The sequence below is a fragment of the Callospermophilus lateralis genome, chromosome 1 (genome assembly GCF_048772815.1).
Source record: "Callospermophilus lateralis isolate mCalLat2 chromosome 1, mCalLat2.hap1, whole genome shotgun sequence".
Taxonomy (NCBI): domain Eukaryota; kingdom Metazoa; phylum Chordata; class Mammalia; order Rodentia; family Sciuridae; genus Callospermophilus; species Callospermophilus lateralis.
The window spans coordinates 124,089,579-124,106,055 of record NC_135305.1 but is presented as its reverse complement, the minus strand read 5'-3'; the positions used below and the strand labels follow the sequence as shown (position 1 = coordinate 124,106,055).

Below are 16,477 nucleotides of genomic sequence, written 5' to 3'. Positions count from 1 at the left end.
TTTAAATGTCTACAAATAAGGTTCAATCATGACCTTTGCCTTAATCCTGTTCCCCTGGGTTTCCTCTGCTGGTGAATTCATAAAGTTAATCTGAGCTCCCATATAGTTTTTCCACTTGTCAGGCTGTCTCCTGGGCTCAGTATATTCAGAAATGTCAAAATTGCTTTTTTAATGAGCTTAGTGCCTAGTGGAGAAGCACCCAAAGGAGTGAGCAGATCACCCAGAAGTATCATGTGGCTGACACTACAGTAACCATGCTCACCCTGAGCATCTAGAATCCATGTCTGATAGTTGAGAGCCTGTTTCCTTTCATAGGAAAATAGCATTGAACATCTCCACAGACTGTCTAAAACCTCCCCTTGCTGTGTACTTTCCTGTTCCTTCTCCAGGTACACTGCTCACCTGAGTCATACAGAGTCCCTGGGGAGTTTTTCTCCACCATTTTTCTCATTTTTATTCCATTACAATCATGGTATTTGATGGGATATTTTACATACATGTTTGTGATAAAATGATTTTTCTACCTAAACTCTATATTCCTTTTCCACATTATGAGTAAATAAACATTTATTTTCACATTCAAATTCTTTATGAGCTTTTCCCCTGCCATTCTACCTTAACTCCTCCTCCTATAGCCTGTACAGAACCACAAATAGATTCCATTTGTAAAGATGATTCTTATTCCTGGACCACAAGATTCCCTTGTCTCTGAGTCCTTTTGGTCCTTCTACTCATCCCCTTCTATATTTATTTATGACCAGGCTCCAAATTATCTACTATAGAAGTTCTACCATGAGGATTTGGGTGGTCATCAATTTATTGTAAATGGGACAATTTCTAAACCTAAAACATAAACATAGTTTTTCCAATACTTCCATAACTAAAATTTAAACATAAAAATTTTCATCAAAGAATAAGAGTATACAGATATAATGAATAATAAAATTATGGCTTTTGCCAGTAAATGGGTAGAACTGAAGACTGTCACACTAACCTGAAATACACCAATCCCCCAAACCAAAGGCTGAATGTTCTCTTTGATATGTGGATACTGACACACAATAAGGTGGTGGGAGAGAAAAAAAGTAGAAGTTTATTGTATTATATAAAGGGGAATGACAGGAAGGGAGGATGATGGGAATAGAAAAGAAAATAGAATGAACAGGACAGAACTTTTTCATGTTCATAAATAAATACATTATCTGTAAAACTCCACATCATGTACAACTGCAAGAATGGGGTTAGAATAAGTGATATTTCATGTATGTATAATATTTCAAAATACACTGTATGGTCATGTATTTCTAAAAAGAACAAATAATTTAAAAAGCCCCAGAAGTTCCTTTCAAAGTTTCTTAGAGCAAAAATTTAAAGTATCAATTATATATTATATTTTTGAAAGGTCTTTTCTTCTTATTTTTGGAGAATATTCATGGAAAGTTCCCAGATTCTCCCTTTATTGCATAGGAAAGGAAGCTCTGTATAGGACATTGTATTAAATGTTTTAATTGATAATGAAAACTTTGACAAATGAATCCTACCATAATTATACCATACCAAAGGGTTTAAAATGTAATGAAAAGCCAATTCATCAATCCCAATAGTAGATTGTATTATCATTTAAAAATATAATTAAAATTATACATTAAAAATATATAAAATAATATAGATTAAAAAAGAGAATGAATATAATTTTCCTCATTTTTTATATTTGATTTACTGTACATATTTACATGTGATATATCTATTGCTATCTTTTTTTTTAACAATACTTAATATTTTAACATTGAAAGAGAAGAGTATCACTTTGTTATCAGTTATTTGTAATCAACAATGATTAATATCATTTCTAAAGTATTTGAATAAAGCATTGACTATAATCAAGAACAACTTTGAAAGTGTCTCACTAGAGTGTTCTACCCTAGCAACCGACCCTGAGGGACTGCTCCTTGCCATGCTTCCTGTCTTCATTTCATACTAGCAGAACTTCCAAGGCCTTATCATTCAGAGAAAGGGTCATGTTCTGACATAAATGTCCAAATGCACTGTAATGTATGTGTGTGTGTGTGTGTGTGTGTGTGTGTGTGTGTGTGTGTTAAGTGTTAATATCATGGAATTACAAGTCTAGTCTTTCTCCTGGCCCCTACTGGGTTAGAACAGACCACCCCCAAGTTTATGTTAATCAGATCATTCAGGTGGTTTAAGAAAGCAGGATGGCTATACTAGAAAGACAAGAGATCACTAGAAATTTGGAGCTTTGACTGCATTCTACAAAAAATTCTCCTCACCTTCATGAAGTTGAGGAGACTGGAGATTGAGTTTAATTTAGTAGAATTATATTTATGTGTTTAAGGAATAAAGACTCAACAAATACCATGGACTCACATTTTCTGAATGAACTTTCGTGCTTGTTAATTCTATGAAAATATCAAGAGAGTGGGGCATCCTGAGGATAAAGATGCTTAAAATCAGCAAACTCCAAGAAGCAGACTTCTTGGTCTCTTTAACTGAATTGTTATGATTTGTATTCTTTATAATAATACTGTAATCTTTTAAAAAATAGAATTTTCATTTTGTTCTGTGACTAACTGTTATGAATCAGAAAATGTGAAGTGTTCATGGAAATTCCTCAAGTTGTGGTGAAGTGACCCTAAATATAATCTGTCTGGTACCTCTGAAAATGACTGGTGTCTCAAGCAAAGTCAGTATTAACCTGCAAGATTTGACTTTGATCTAGGTAATTAGAAACATAAACACATTGCAGAGTGATTTTACATGCACACAAATAAATTGACTAAAAGGATGGCAATGAGGCAAATCTCAAAGCCACCTTGGATGCAGAAAAGGCTTAGAATCCCCATCTTGGGTGTTGTATCAGTTCTCTCTGTTTTTACCTGTCTATAACAGTCAGAAATACACACCTTGAGAGTTCTGTGCACAAGTAAGTGGTGGAAGGTAGCAAGGTGGGTGAAGCCCAGGTGGAAAATTTGTGTATGTTACCCTATTAGTCAGGGTCAAGATCTGGAATTTCAAGGGAAATATTCAGATGCCACCACTGTATGGAATACTCATATTTTTTGAATATGGACAAAAGTAACAGAAGATGGTGACAAAAGGAATTATATGATGTACATATATGTAAAGAGCATTACAATCTCTAAAATAAAATTCATGACTGGGAATAAGCACACATCTCCAAATCAGAATCAATATTTCAACTACTGCTAAGAATATATTTTTATATGAGGAATATTTAATGTGAATTAAATTTATAAAATATCTGGGAAGTTAGATATTATTAATCATGGTAAGGAAGCTCCTAGGAGTTTTTGTCTTACTTCCCCTTTGCCTGTGTCACTGTGCATTACATGAAGCTGCTCCCACTGCCATGGTCTGCCCCACAGTAGTAGACATTCTCATCCTCTTCCTGGATGTTCTGGATGGTCAGGTACCGATCCAGGCCAGAGCCTGAGCCTGAGAAGCGATCAGGAATTCCATCCCCCTTGGATCCCACAGTGCCACTACTGCCCACATGCATCACAAAACGGGGGCTCTTCCCTGGGCTTTGCTGGAACCAGTTCACCACATAATTACTGTAGCCACTGCTCAGAGTGCAGGTGAGTTTGGCTGTTTGTCCCAGGGAGGCAGATACAGAGGGAGGCTGAGTCAGCACAGGTTGGGAGAGGGACCCTGTAAACATAGACACATCGTGGTAGAAAACAGAGCCACTGTACATGTGTTTGGGGATCTAAACCAGTGAGGATAAACTCAGAAAAGGGGTCTGCCATGGGGCACAGCGGTCTATCCCTACCTGGGCAGTGAGTGAGCATCATAAGGAGAAGAAGAGTCCTGACCATGTTGGACAGTTTCCTGAGTTCCAGAGCTGCTGTGGGCTGCCCTCAGCCTTTCTTATCCCTCCCCACTGGCCTCAAGGTGGAGCAGCTCATGCAAATGTGACTCCACCCACTACCTCTCACTGGCTGCTTTTCTGGACCTGGAATGATGTAAAAGAAAATCTGGACTGTTGTGATGCTTTTATTTGCCTGATGGGCAGAACCTGGGAGGAAGCAGGTGGTGGGGCTCTGCTGAGCCCACATCAGTGACACAGGATTCATCTCCTCTGTCCACCCCTGTTCAGATGTGAAGTCCTCTGGGGACATCTCAATCTGTGAACATACTTCAAATGTCCCCAAAAAAGTGTTCCATGATCTCCTGAAAATTACACGTAAAAGTTTAATCTTCTCTTGGATCCTGACTCTGACTTTTTACCTTTTAATTTGAATATTAGAAATACTGATGAAGATATTTCTCTGTCAAGTATTGTGCTCAGTGAATTACCATATGCAGTGTAATAATTCACTGCATGTGGTAATTTGAGGGTTTGTTTTCCACCAAAAATTCACCAGAAACCAATAATCAAATATGAAAAGTATCATGAAAAAGGAGCATAGAGCTAAATGTTCTCACTGCTTAGGGTCATTTTGGAAAACCAACTCAGGTGGTCATAATTAATCTGTTTTCTCATGTTCTATCTTTATATCCTTCTTTCCAAATATAAGTTGGCTGAACTGGGTAAGACACTTGCCCAAAGATACATCCAACACCCCAAATTAGAGTTTGTATGAACCTGATCAAATGAATGACATTTTCCCATAAATACTGAGCAAATGACATTTTCCCATAAATACTGGACAAAGAGGAAAATTTGGCATATATACCTATAATTGAAATGACTACAAATTAAGAAGAATAAATCAACAGAAATTATTTATCTTCCATTTGCATAGGTCAGAAGAGTACACCAATCTCACTGGGTTAACTTCAGCATGTTGACAGGGTTGCACTGCCTTCTGCAGGCTTCAGGAGAGATACTGTTTTCTTGCATTTTCTAAATACTAGGTATTACCCACATTCCTTGGCTGGTCCCTGTTCTCCATCTTCAAACCAGAAACCCTAAATGGAGACCTTCTCACATCACACCACTCTAGATGATTCTTCTAACCTTCTCTTCCACTTTTAAGGACCCTCATGATCCCACTGACTCCAGGTAAATTTCAGGATTACTCCTCCTGACCTTAATGTGAGCAGATTAGTAACATTAATTTCATGTGTAATTTATTATCACTTTATTGTACACACTAGCATATTCGTAGAATCCAGGGATTAGGGTGTGCACAATTTTTTTTTCTGCTAATCACACTGTTCTTTTCAGGGGGACTTTTAACCATTTCTGAATACTTATTAAAATATAATAAGACATCACCTAGAAGGCACAAACATATAAAGTTGTGCTTTGTTGTGCTTTTATATTACATATGTACAATTCTTCATAGCACATTTGGTAGTTTATAATTAAATCATATATATATAGTTTATGATTAGTTTATAATTAAATTATATATATATATATATATATATATATATATATATATATATATATATGATTTGTACTATGATTTCATTATTATGTACATCAGAAATCCACTAAGAATGTCCTGTGAACATACATCATGAATTTGATTTTCTGGTTTATGACTTTTTAGCACCATGTATAACACAGAGTAGAGTTATCTCTTCTTCCCCTGTGAATTAGTAGCACTGAGTAAATCTTAGGGCTGTTATGCCATGTACTACATAATAATCAGCTCAGGCTATAGCTCAGACATATTCAGAACAAATGTATACTTGTCCAGGCATCTTTTTTCCAGGTACATTCATGGGAAAGCCAGAACCCTGATACTTTTCATGAGTCTGAGTAGCATAGAAGACACCAGGACAGGTTCCCTGTAATCTATTGGTACCACTGTATGTAAGAGCTGCTGAAAGTAGAGCCACTGTTCCAGGGGTAGGTGAGTCTGGCAGGTGCTTCAGGAGATGTAGAGACAGAGGGCAATTGACTCAATAAAAGCTTGAGAGGGAATTTTCAAACACAGATAGGAGTAGAGGATAAGATAAGGGGAGGAGAAATTTTTCTCATGGGTTCTGAGACTGAGTGATTGATGTGAACTAATAATTGATATGTTGAAGATTGATGTTAATGCAATAATGAGGAGGTGTAAGATAACTCTAGGTTTTAGTGGACACACTCCCCAATTCTGATAGTGAGGCTGGGCTATTCTAGGTGTCCTTTAATTTTTCACCCTATGGTAGAGGAGGGATGTTAATGCATCTCTGTTTCCATGATGGTTGCCCCAGGCTCTTGCTGAGCCCTGGTGCTGGAATGCAGCACACACTGCAGAGTGAGAAAGAATGAAGTTAGTTTCCTCCTTGAGGGAACCCTGGCAGGAAGCACCTGATGAGATGAAACAAAGGTCTCTTCTCCAGGGACTTAGTCAAGCCTGACAGAACACAGCTGCTAAGTCCCCATCAGAGCACAGCGGGTCCAGAGATGAGATTAGGGCTCATTTGAGTGAATGGTCCTAACTGAACAGTTGTGTGGGAACCACCAGGCAGTCCTACAGTGCCCTCTGGTGGTGACAGAATACAAAGGGACACTACTGAAATATAGAAGACACTTAGAAAACATTTTGAAAATTTATACTCCAATAAAATAGAAAATCTCGACACATCAACAAATTTATGGAGACATATGACCTACACAAACTGAATCAGGAGGATATACATAATTTAAATAGATTAATTTCAAACAATGAAATAGAAGATGCTATCAAAAGCCTGTCGACCAAGAAAAGCCCAGGACCAGATGAATTATCAACTGAGTTCTATAAGATCTTCAAAGAAGACGTACCACCAATACTCCTGAAATTATTCCATGAAATAGAAAAGTAGGGAATCCTTTCAAACTTATTCTGTGAGGCTAGTATCACCCTGATATCCAAACTAGAAAAAGACATATAAAAGAAAGACCAATATCCCTGATGAACATAGACTCAAAAAAATCTCAGTGAAATTTTGGCAAATTATATATGAAAACATTAAAAACATAGTGCACCACGATCAAATGGGGTTTATCACAGGGATGCAAGTTTGGTCAATAAATGTGATTCTATAGACTTAAAGACAAGAATCATATGATATCTCAATAGACGTATAAAAAGCATTTGATAAAATATGGCACTCTTCTATGTTTACAACATTAGAAAAACTAGGGATCTTAGGAACATATCTCAACATTGTAAAACCTATCTATGCTAAACCCAAGGCCAACTTCATTCTAAATGGGAAATACTGAAAGCATTCCCTCTAAAATGTGGAACAAGACACACTTCTTTTCATTATGGTCCTGGAAACTGAATCCAAAGCTATAAGACAGAAGAAAGAAATTAAAGGTTTATGAATAGTAAAAGAAGACCTCAAACTATCACTATTTTTCAACAACATAATTTTATATTTAGAAGATCCAAAAAATTCCATCAGGAAAAATCTTCAAGAATTAATAAATGAATTCAAAGTAGCAGGATATAAAATCAACACCCATAAATCAAATGAATTCCTATACATCAGTGATGAATCCATTGAAAAAGAAATTAGGAAAACTACCCATTCATAATAGTCTCAAAAAAGTCAAATACTCAGGAATAGATTAGCAAAAGAGGTGAAAAACTTTTACAATGAAAACTACTGAACACTGAAGAAATTGAAGAAGATCTTAGAAGATGGAAAGATCTCCCATAGGCTTAATTAATATTGTCAAAATGGCCATACTACCAAAATTGTAATGCAGATTTCATGCAATTCCTATGGAAATCCCAATGGGATTTAATATGCATTTTTTAGTTGAAGGTGGACACACAATATCTTTATTTCATTTTTATGTGGTGCTGAGGATTGAACCCAGTGCCTCATGTGTGCTATGACAAGTACTCTACCACTGAACCCCAACCCCAACCCCAATGACATTCTTTGTAGAAATAGAAAAAGCAATATTTTTCCAAAAACTTATTTGGAAAAAATAAGAGACCCAGAATAACCAAAGCACTCCTTAGCAAGAAGAGTGTACTAGGAGGCAACACAACCCCAGATCTTAATTTACAATATGGAACCATAGTAATAAAAACAGCAAGGTATTGACACCCAAACAGATACATAGACCAATGGTAGAGAACAGAAGACACAGAGAGAAACCACATAAATATAATTATCTCATCCTAGACAAATCCCCCAAAATATTCATAGGATAAAAGGTAGCATCCTTAACAAATGGTCCCGGGAAAACTGGAAATCCAAATGAAACAAAATGAAATTAAATCCCTATCTCTCACCCTGCACAAAAATCAACTCAAAGTGCATCAAAAACTTAGGCACTAGTACAGAGACAAATAGGGTGATTTTCTTAACAATAATCCTAAAGCAGAAGAAGTAAAATCAAAATCAATAAATGGGATGGATTCAAATTTTTAAAAGCTTTTTTTTTCAGCAAAGAAAATAATCAATAATATGAAGTGAGACCCTACAGAATGGGAGAAAATCTTTACTATATGAACCTCAGATCATTAAAGTCCAGGATATATACAGAACTAAAAACACTCATCACCAAACCAAACCAAACAAAACAAACAAACAATAACAACAAAAACAAAAACACAAATAATCTAATCAACAAATGGGCTAAGAAAATGAACAGACACCTTAGTTATTTCTTAGGTGTTTTTTGTTAGTTTTGCTGAATTGACAGTTTGCACAGTGTACATTCTATGTTCTATAGGTTAAAAAAAACTGTATAAATTTGAAAGGTGGTAATTTTTCTAACTAGGAGCAAAAGAAAAAAACAATTTCTGATAAAACTGAGAGATGAGATCATTCTCTAAAGTGCAAAACTGATGGTCTACAATCTCAAATAGCTAAAACTCTTGCAGAATTGAAGGGAGACACATGAAACTAGGAAATAAATTGCAGACAGTGCTAGTTAATTTAGAAAACGGGAAAAAATGAGCTAAAGTAGGTATCAAATTGTCCCATTATTATTATTACCAAAGTAAATTGTCCCATTATTATTATTACCAAAGTAGTCAATATGATGTAGCTTTAGCCATTCTTTGTCACTCATGCATACTAGCAAGTATATTAGATTAAGGTAAAATTTAACCTGGATATACTTCTGTTTATTGAGATCTGTGACAGGAGTGATCATACTTAGTACTGAAAAGCCAAAAGCAAGATGGATCACAATGTGGGTGGTGGTGGTGTAGGTATCTATTGTTCAAGGTATTCAACCAGAAATAAAACCTACATTCAAGCATGTGTGTACCTAAAATAACTCTTTCATGTCAAGACTGCTTGTTGGATTCCTCTTTATATGCACTTAGTACATAGAATGAACTAGAACCAAAGTCATACAAATGACCACAGTATCTGGTATCATTGATATCATCTTCAAAGTATATCTCTCATTTTGAAAAAGGCCATTGCGGTAAGCAACAAATCATATCCTGCCTGATGTTGTGTCCTATCTGTGTCAACTCTAATTGTTCAGCAACTTCCTGTAATCCACCTTTAAGATTTTTTTCAGCTCTTTATGGAATATTCACATCATAAATGACAGAAAAAAATAATTGAAGGATCTCAAAGATGTCAAGTTTTTCTTTGGGAAAATTTAGAGTTGCTCAGGATTTTTATTAAATAGCCAAAGTCCTAACCATTGAGAAATGATTATCATTTAACCCCTTTATAGAGGACCACTCTCAAAGTCATAAGAAATTATGCAAAATTCTGGGTCTGAATTCTTTCCTCCTTATGTTTCTTTTTAGACTAGATATCAGATGATATTAGTAGCTCTACAGATTTTGGGGCATATATGTCCTGTATCAAATTAAATTCAAAATTAAACTGTCAGAGTGAAGTTTCTGAAGGACATTGTTCTTGTTCATTTTTAAATGTCAGTCCTAGCTCAATTATCTTTAAAAAGTTTACATGACACTGCAATAGTTGGTGTTGATGTTTGTCATTACACCTGAAAACTTCAATGGGTCTTGCAACTACACCTGAGAATTTGGTGTCTACAGCAACAAAATTATATTTTCGAATAATGACAGATTTTCTCTTCTTTTAATCCAGTTTATAAGCCCAAACTTTACGAATTCTTTGGCTCCTATCTACAGTTGTTGCTGGCACAGTGAGGGCACCAGGGGATCTAACTAACAAGTATAAAAATGTTATATTTAATTAAAGATTTGTTTCAGAAAAAAAAATTTATTTATGTACTTGGACCTGTGAGCTGGTTCTCCTTTTCCTCCTCCTTACCATAGAGGCAGCACCCGGTGGCTGCAGCAGGTTCTTCATAGACACTCATGTCCAGCACTTGGGCAAGGGTAGTCAGAGCTGTGCCTCACCATGCTGCACTGTAAATCTTCATCATAATTATCCTTCTTGACAAGAGAATATTGGGGAAAATATGGTTAGCAAGATCAAAAAGTAATAGAAAACTTAAGTCTTCTATCAGTTCCATAGAATATATTATCTTTTTTTCTAAAATAACTTAAAGTTTTAGATTTAGGTGTGATGAATCTAGACATGTACATCAGAAAGCTATGATGGGTACTCAGGGAAACCCAGCAAGGTCTTCTTTCTATGAACTCCAGAGTCATGGAGAAGCCGCCTCTCTTAAGTTAAAACTGCCTCTCACCTCATTCAAGATTAAAATCAATGTTATTAAGCTTAAGAGGCATTACAGTAAAAGAAAGGCTAGTTTTTAACCAAAAAGTGTATGATTTGATTTTGTCTTTAGTAATAGGATGAACAAAAAAAGTATAAAATTAGGTCATTACAGATGTTAAAAGTCAGTTTTACAACTTGTTTGTCTTATAGATAATAGCCTTATTATCTTAAATTGACTTAGTTGTTATATTATAATTGATACTTGTATAAGGCATTAAAAACAATAATTGTAAGGTTTGTAAGGAAAATACCATATAAAATTAACAAGAGTAAAAATATATGTGATTATTATAATAGCTATGAATTAAGGAATATAATTTTATATAATTGACCTTTTTATATATAGTATTTTTGTTTATTTTAGGAATATAGTACATTTAGGAATATAGTAAATAAAAATTTATCTTTTGAATGTCACTTTAATGATTGTTTAACCTGGAATGAGGTGAGAGGTAGTTTTAACTTAGGAGAGGTAGCCTCTATGTATATGGAAGTATAAATAGATATCTTTCCAAAATAAGAAACACATGTGTTTAGTGAGCATAGGAAAATATTTTTATTTATTAATAATTAAAAAATAAAGTGAAGGAACAAATAGTTTTTACCTACCAATTTAGGAAAACATTTCATTACCATCAAATTTAATGATGATTGACATATGGGGCATTTGCATCTTTAAAATTTGTTGGGTAGATGTGAATTGGCAGTATCTTTCAGGACAGTGATTTAATAAATTACTTAAAGTCTTAGAATTGTAATTGTCATAGATTTAGCAATGATATCTTAAGGGATTTCTGTTAAAAATCATTTTCATGTATAAAGATACAGCTGCATGAATGTTCTTAATAGGTTTGCTTTTAAAGTAATAAAAAAAAACAATTTAAATGTACAATATAAAGGTTTGGATAAATGAACTATCTGTTGAAGAATTTTTTTTAATTTCTTTTTTTAGTTGCAATTGGACACAACACCTTCATTCTATCCATCTATTTCGATGTGGTGCTGAATATCGAACCCCAGGGTCCCACATGTGCGAGCCGAGTGCTTCCCCACTGAGCCATAGCCCCAGCCCCAATGATGAACAATTTTTGACAATAAAAGTAATTTGTAAAGGAATATTAATTATGGGTAATTTAAATAATTTTATAAGTTTTTAAAATATTAATATGATTATATATTTAAAAAACATGTGTATATAAATATATGCATAGAAAACAGATCAGAAAGCTCTGTACTAATTGTTAATAGTAATTATCTATGGATAGTAGAATTTTAAGAGATTCTTATGTACATTTCTTAATTTTTTTTTTAAAAGGAGTCTCTTAAAAGTAGGTCCTGATCTTCATCATGTGAGATTAGGTTCAACTTCCTTAATAAGATTCCTATAGCACAAGAATTAAAACCAAGAATCAATAAATGGGATGGAACCAAACTAAAAAGTTTCTTCTCAGTAAAAGAAACAATCTATGAGATGAATAGAGAGCTTACATCTTGGGAGCAAATTTTTACCCCTCACACATCAGATAGAGCACTAATCTCTAGGGTATATAAAGAACTCAAAAAGCTAAATAGCAAATAAATAAATAAATTAATTAATTAATAACTCAGTCAATAAATGGGCCAAGCATATGAACAGACACTTTTCATAAGAGAATATTCAATCAATAAATAAATATATGAAAAAATATTCATCATCTCTAGCAATTAGAGAAATGCAAATCACAACTAAGATACCATCTCACTCCAGTGAGAGTGGCAGCTATTATGAAGATAAACAACAATATGTGTTGGAGAGGATGTGGGGAAAAAGGCACATTCATACACTGCTGGTGGGACTGCAAATTGGTGCAACCAATCTGGAAAGCAGTATGGAGATTCCATGGAAAATTTGGAATGGAAACACCATTTGACCCAGTTATCCCTCTCCTGGGTCTATATTTAAAAGACTTAAAAACAGCATACTACAGAGACACAGCCACATCAATGTTTAAAGCAGCACAATTCACAGTAGCTAAACTGTAGAACCAACCTAAATGCCCTTCAGTAGATGAATAGATTAAAAAATGTGGCATATATACAAAATGGAATATTACTCAGCAATAAAAGAGAATAAAATCATGACATTTTCAGGTAAATGGATGGTGCTGCAAAAGATAATGCTAAGTGAAGTTAGCCAATCCCCAAAAAACAAATGCCAAATGTTTTCTCTGATATTAGGTGACTGATTCATAGTGGGGTAGGGAGAGATAGCATGGGAAGAATAGATGAACTCTAGGTAGGGCAGAGGGGTGGGAGGGAATGGGAGGGGGCAGGGGATTAGAAATGATGGTGGAATATGATGGACATCATTATCCAAAGTACATGTGTGAAGACATGAATTGGTTTGAACATATTTTATATACAAACAGAGATATGAAAAATTGTGTTCTCTATGTGTAATAAGAATTGCGATGCATTCCACTGTTATGTATTTAAAAAATAAAAACAATTAAAAAAATAAATAAAATAAAATGGGCTTCTTGGCAAAAGTTAGGTATGATGTTTTAATTTTGAAACTAAACTTACTTTCTTATTTAAATGTTACTTTATAAAAATTTTTATATATAACTTTTGATTAATATAAATTAGTTAACATAATTTAATATTATATCTGAAACATGAAACAGACAAGTTAAGAGAAATTTTAATCCCCTCTGAAGGGAAGGCGTTGAAACATTTTTATATCTCATATTGTTATCCTTTTAAAAAGCTACTGTTTCTTAATTGCCTTTTAGAAATATAGTTAAGTTTACTTCTCAGTTTAGAGAGGAAAAAGGTTTTAATAACATTTATTTAATTATAAAGTATCAAATTACATAATTAAAAATTTAATTAATTTGTTATCATTATGTAAGTTTGCAAGAGACCATTTTTGTAGAAAACTTTAGGTTGGAGAGTATCAGCTTAGTAAAATGTTCTCTTAAATCTTATACTTTGTGTGGGCTCTCTCTCATCCAGCGAGGAGGTCCACGGAACAGTGTAGAGGAGAGTGTGGCTGGGGAGTTGCTAATCAAGACCCCCAGAGATCAAGCAGGTCTGATTTTATTGTGCAGATACCATGTATACATAGGCAGGCAGTAGCTAAACAGATTATAGGCAGCCCCAATACTATTTCTGGCAAACTATCCTTGCAGTGAATGGGCCGTGAAGCAAGCACAGGGACTACAACAAGTGGCCTTTTGCCCAAGGCTGTGCCTATGGGGTAAGCGGTTTTCCATCACATGCCTAGCACAAGAGAGTGGTTTGCCACTCAGATGCCCTTAACATATGCCATGTATGCAGTACTCCATGCACTTGTCCCCATAATATTTTAAAGATTTATATACTAAGGAAACAGAGAAACAATTGATATATAAAAAAAAAATTAGTGATAATTTTTCATAATTACATTGATGTTTTCATATTAATCATGAAGAGTGTTTAAATAAAAATTTGAAATCTGGAATTCAAGGTGGTACTTTAAAATAAGTTATTGTTTAGTCAAAATTGTGTAAACGTTAATTTCTTTAAAATTAGCTTTTTTGAAACTCATCAGAAACTTTTTTAAAACTCATCAGACATAAGACATTATTCTATTGGAATGAGAGTAGATTAATGTTTTAATAAATCCTTATTTTCTCAATGCATAGATTAAACTTCAGCTTGTGTAAGCATATCAATATTTAATCTTAGTGAAAAATTTCAGATAGTTTCAATTGGTTGATATATATATATATATATCTCCAACTTAATCACATACAAACTTGTTCTCTACTTACTCAGACCTTCTTTGTCATTTACTTTAGACACTTTTGTATATCACCATATAAAGACTTTCTTGGAGTTGGGGTTGTGGCTCAGTGATAGAGTGCTTGATTTGCATGTGTGAGGCAATGGGTTCGATTCTTAGCACCACTAAAAAATAAATAAATAAATAAATAAATAAATAAAAGACTTTCTTATCCAGAAATATCTTCATTTTTATTTCTGTTAAAGTCTGCACCATATAAAGACATTTTATAACCCAGAAACATTTCTTTTTTTTAGAGCCCTCTAATTCCTCTTTCCTATCTGTAAAACATTCTTTTTGTTCATATTTGAAACAACCTTGTAAATTTCTGAATTTAATTAAACTGTTTTATTTTAATAAGATGAAATATTTTATCTGAAATGTAGTCAAAACTTTTGGACCCCTTTGTATATAGAAATATACTTGTTGGGATTCATCTCTTAGTAACTGTGTTTTTAGTAATGACATAAAACAATTTTAAATCTCTCTTTTTTACCAATCTATAAAAACATCAATAATGTTTATGTATGCTACCCCATGGAAATTAAAGAGTTTAGAATACCTGGGCTGGGATTGTGCTCAGTGGTAGAGTGCCCGCCTAGCATGGGTGCTACCAGGGTTTGATTCTCAGCATCACATAAAAATAAAGGCACTGTGTTGTGTCCATCTACAAAAAAGATTCTCTCTCTCTCTCTCTCTCTCTAAAAAAAAGAGTTATGAATACTTGATGTTATATTTAACAGTTACCATCTTAACTTTGTAATTCAATAAGTATTTCTTGTTATAATGATTTATGTAATTAATTCCATTTACCTTAAATTTAATTCATTTAGTTTTAACTGTAGAAGTCAGGGCATCAAGCAAATGTAGGTAACAGTATTTGGTATGTTTTTCCTTTGAAGAAAATTGTTAGAAGCAAATGGACATAAATTTTATACAGTATGGGAATTAGTGACTTTATTAATTATTTAACTAGCTGGAAAAAATCAGATTAATAATTTTAAAGACATCTTTATTTTCATTTGGTTACCAAGCTTAAATAGAATCTTATTAAATCATATGAATTAAAGGTATTTGTATCTATTTTTATTTTAATTTTAGATTATGAGTGCACTTATTTAGACCAATTTTTGTATCATGTAATTCAGTCATAATGTAAATATAACCATTGTGTCTACACATTTACAAATCAGACAAATAAATAAAAGAAAAAAATATTTTTATAACTTTTGTAAGTGGAAGTCCACCATATGATTCAAATACTTATCAGAACTTTTATTTGATTTAACCTGTTTAGGAATTCAAAATACAGTTAATTAATTTTTATATGATTTAGTTATAAGACAGGCTTGCTTTAATAGATAAATTACATCTGAAAACTATGAAAATATTGTTAAATAAAATATTTCAGATTACCAGCTTCTTGTTTTACTAATTGTCAGACTTATTTTTAGTATCATCCTTATAAAACAAAAAATAATCTATTAAAAAGCATAATTAGAACATATTTTTTAACCTTAAAATTCTTCTCTTAACTTGGCTGGTTAGTCCTGGAAAGAATGGAGAGAAAACAAATAAATTTTTTGGTAAGACCTTTTGGTGGAACCGTGAATTACACCTGATTACCTTAGAGTTAAGGAGAGTCAAGACTTGAAGTAGACGTATTTAGCATAATGGTTACCAAGTTTGTAGCATACACAGAAGGTTGTTGTTTTAAATTCATCTTTAATTTTTTTTTTTTTTTGCGGGGTGGGGGTGGAGAAAAGGGGTGGGGGAGTAATTATCAGAGAAATTAAAAGAAAAGGTTGTAGTTGAGTACTTGTTTTTAAGAGACACTGGATACAGGATCGGGTGCAGTGGGGCAGGGAGGAGGGACTGGGAGTTTTGTGAGTGAATGTGGATTTCAATTTTCTTTGGGGACTCTAGGCTGTGGCTATGGAGAAGGCACTAAAAGAAAGTTCCCAAAAGCCATGTGGTCAGAGTTGCCCCTTTGTGTGTTCCCTGGGACCCAAAATGCAGCCTACCTGATCAAAGGTTCACTTGGAGGCATTGATC

General features: G+C 33.8%; 1 pseudogene; it reads right to left on the bottom strand.

The window, feature by feature from the left end:
• Window positions 1-9,227: 9,227 nt before the first annotated feature.
• Window positions 9,228-10,249, bottom strand: LOC143398205 (CCR4-NOT transcription complex subunit 7-like; annotated as a pseudogene).
• Between the last annotated feature and the right edge of the window lie 6,228 nt (window positions 10,250-16,477).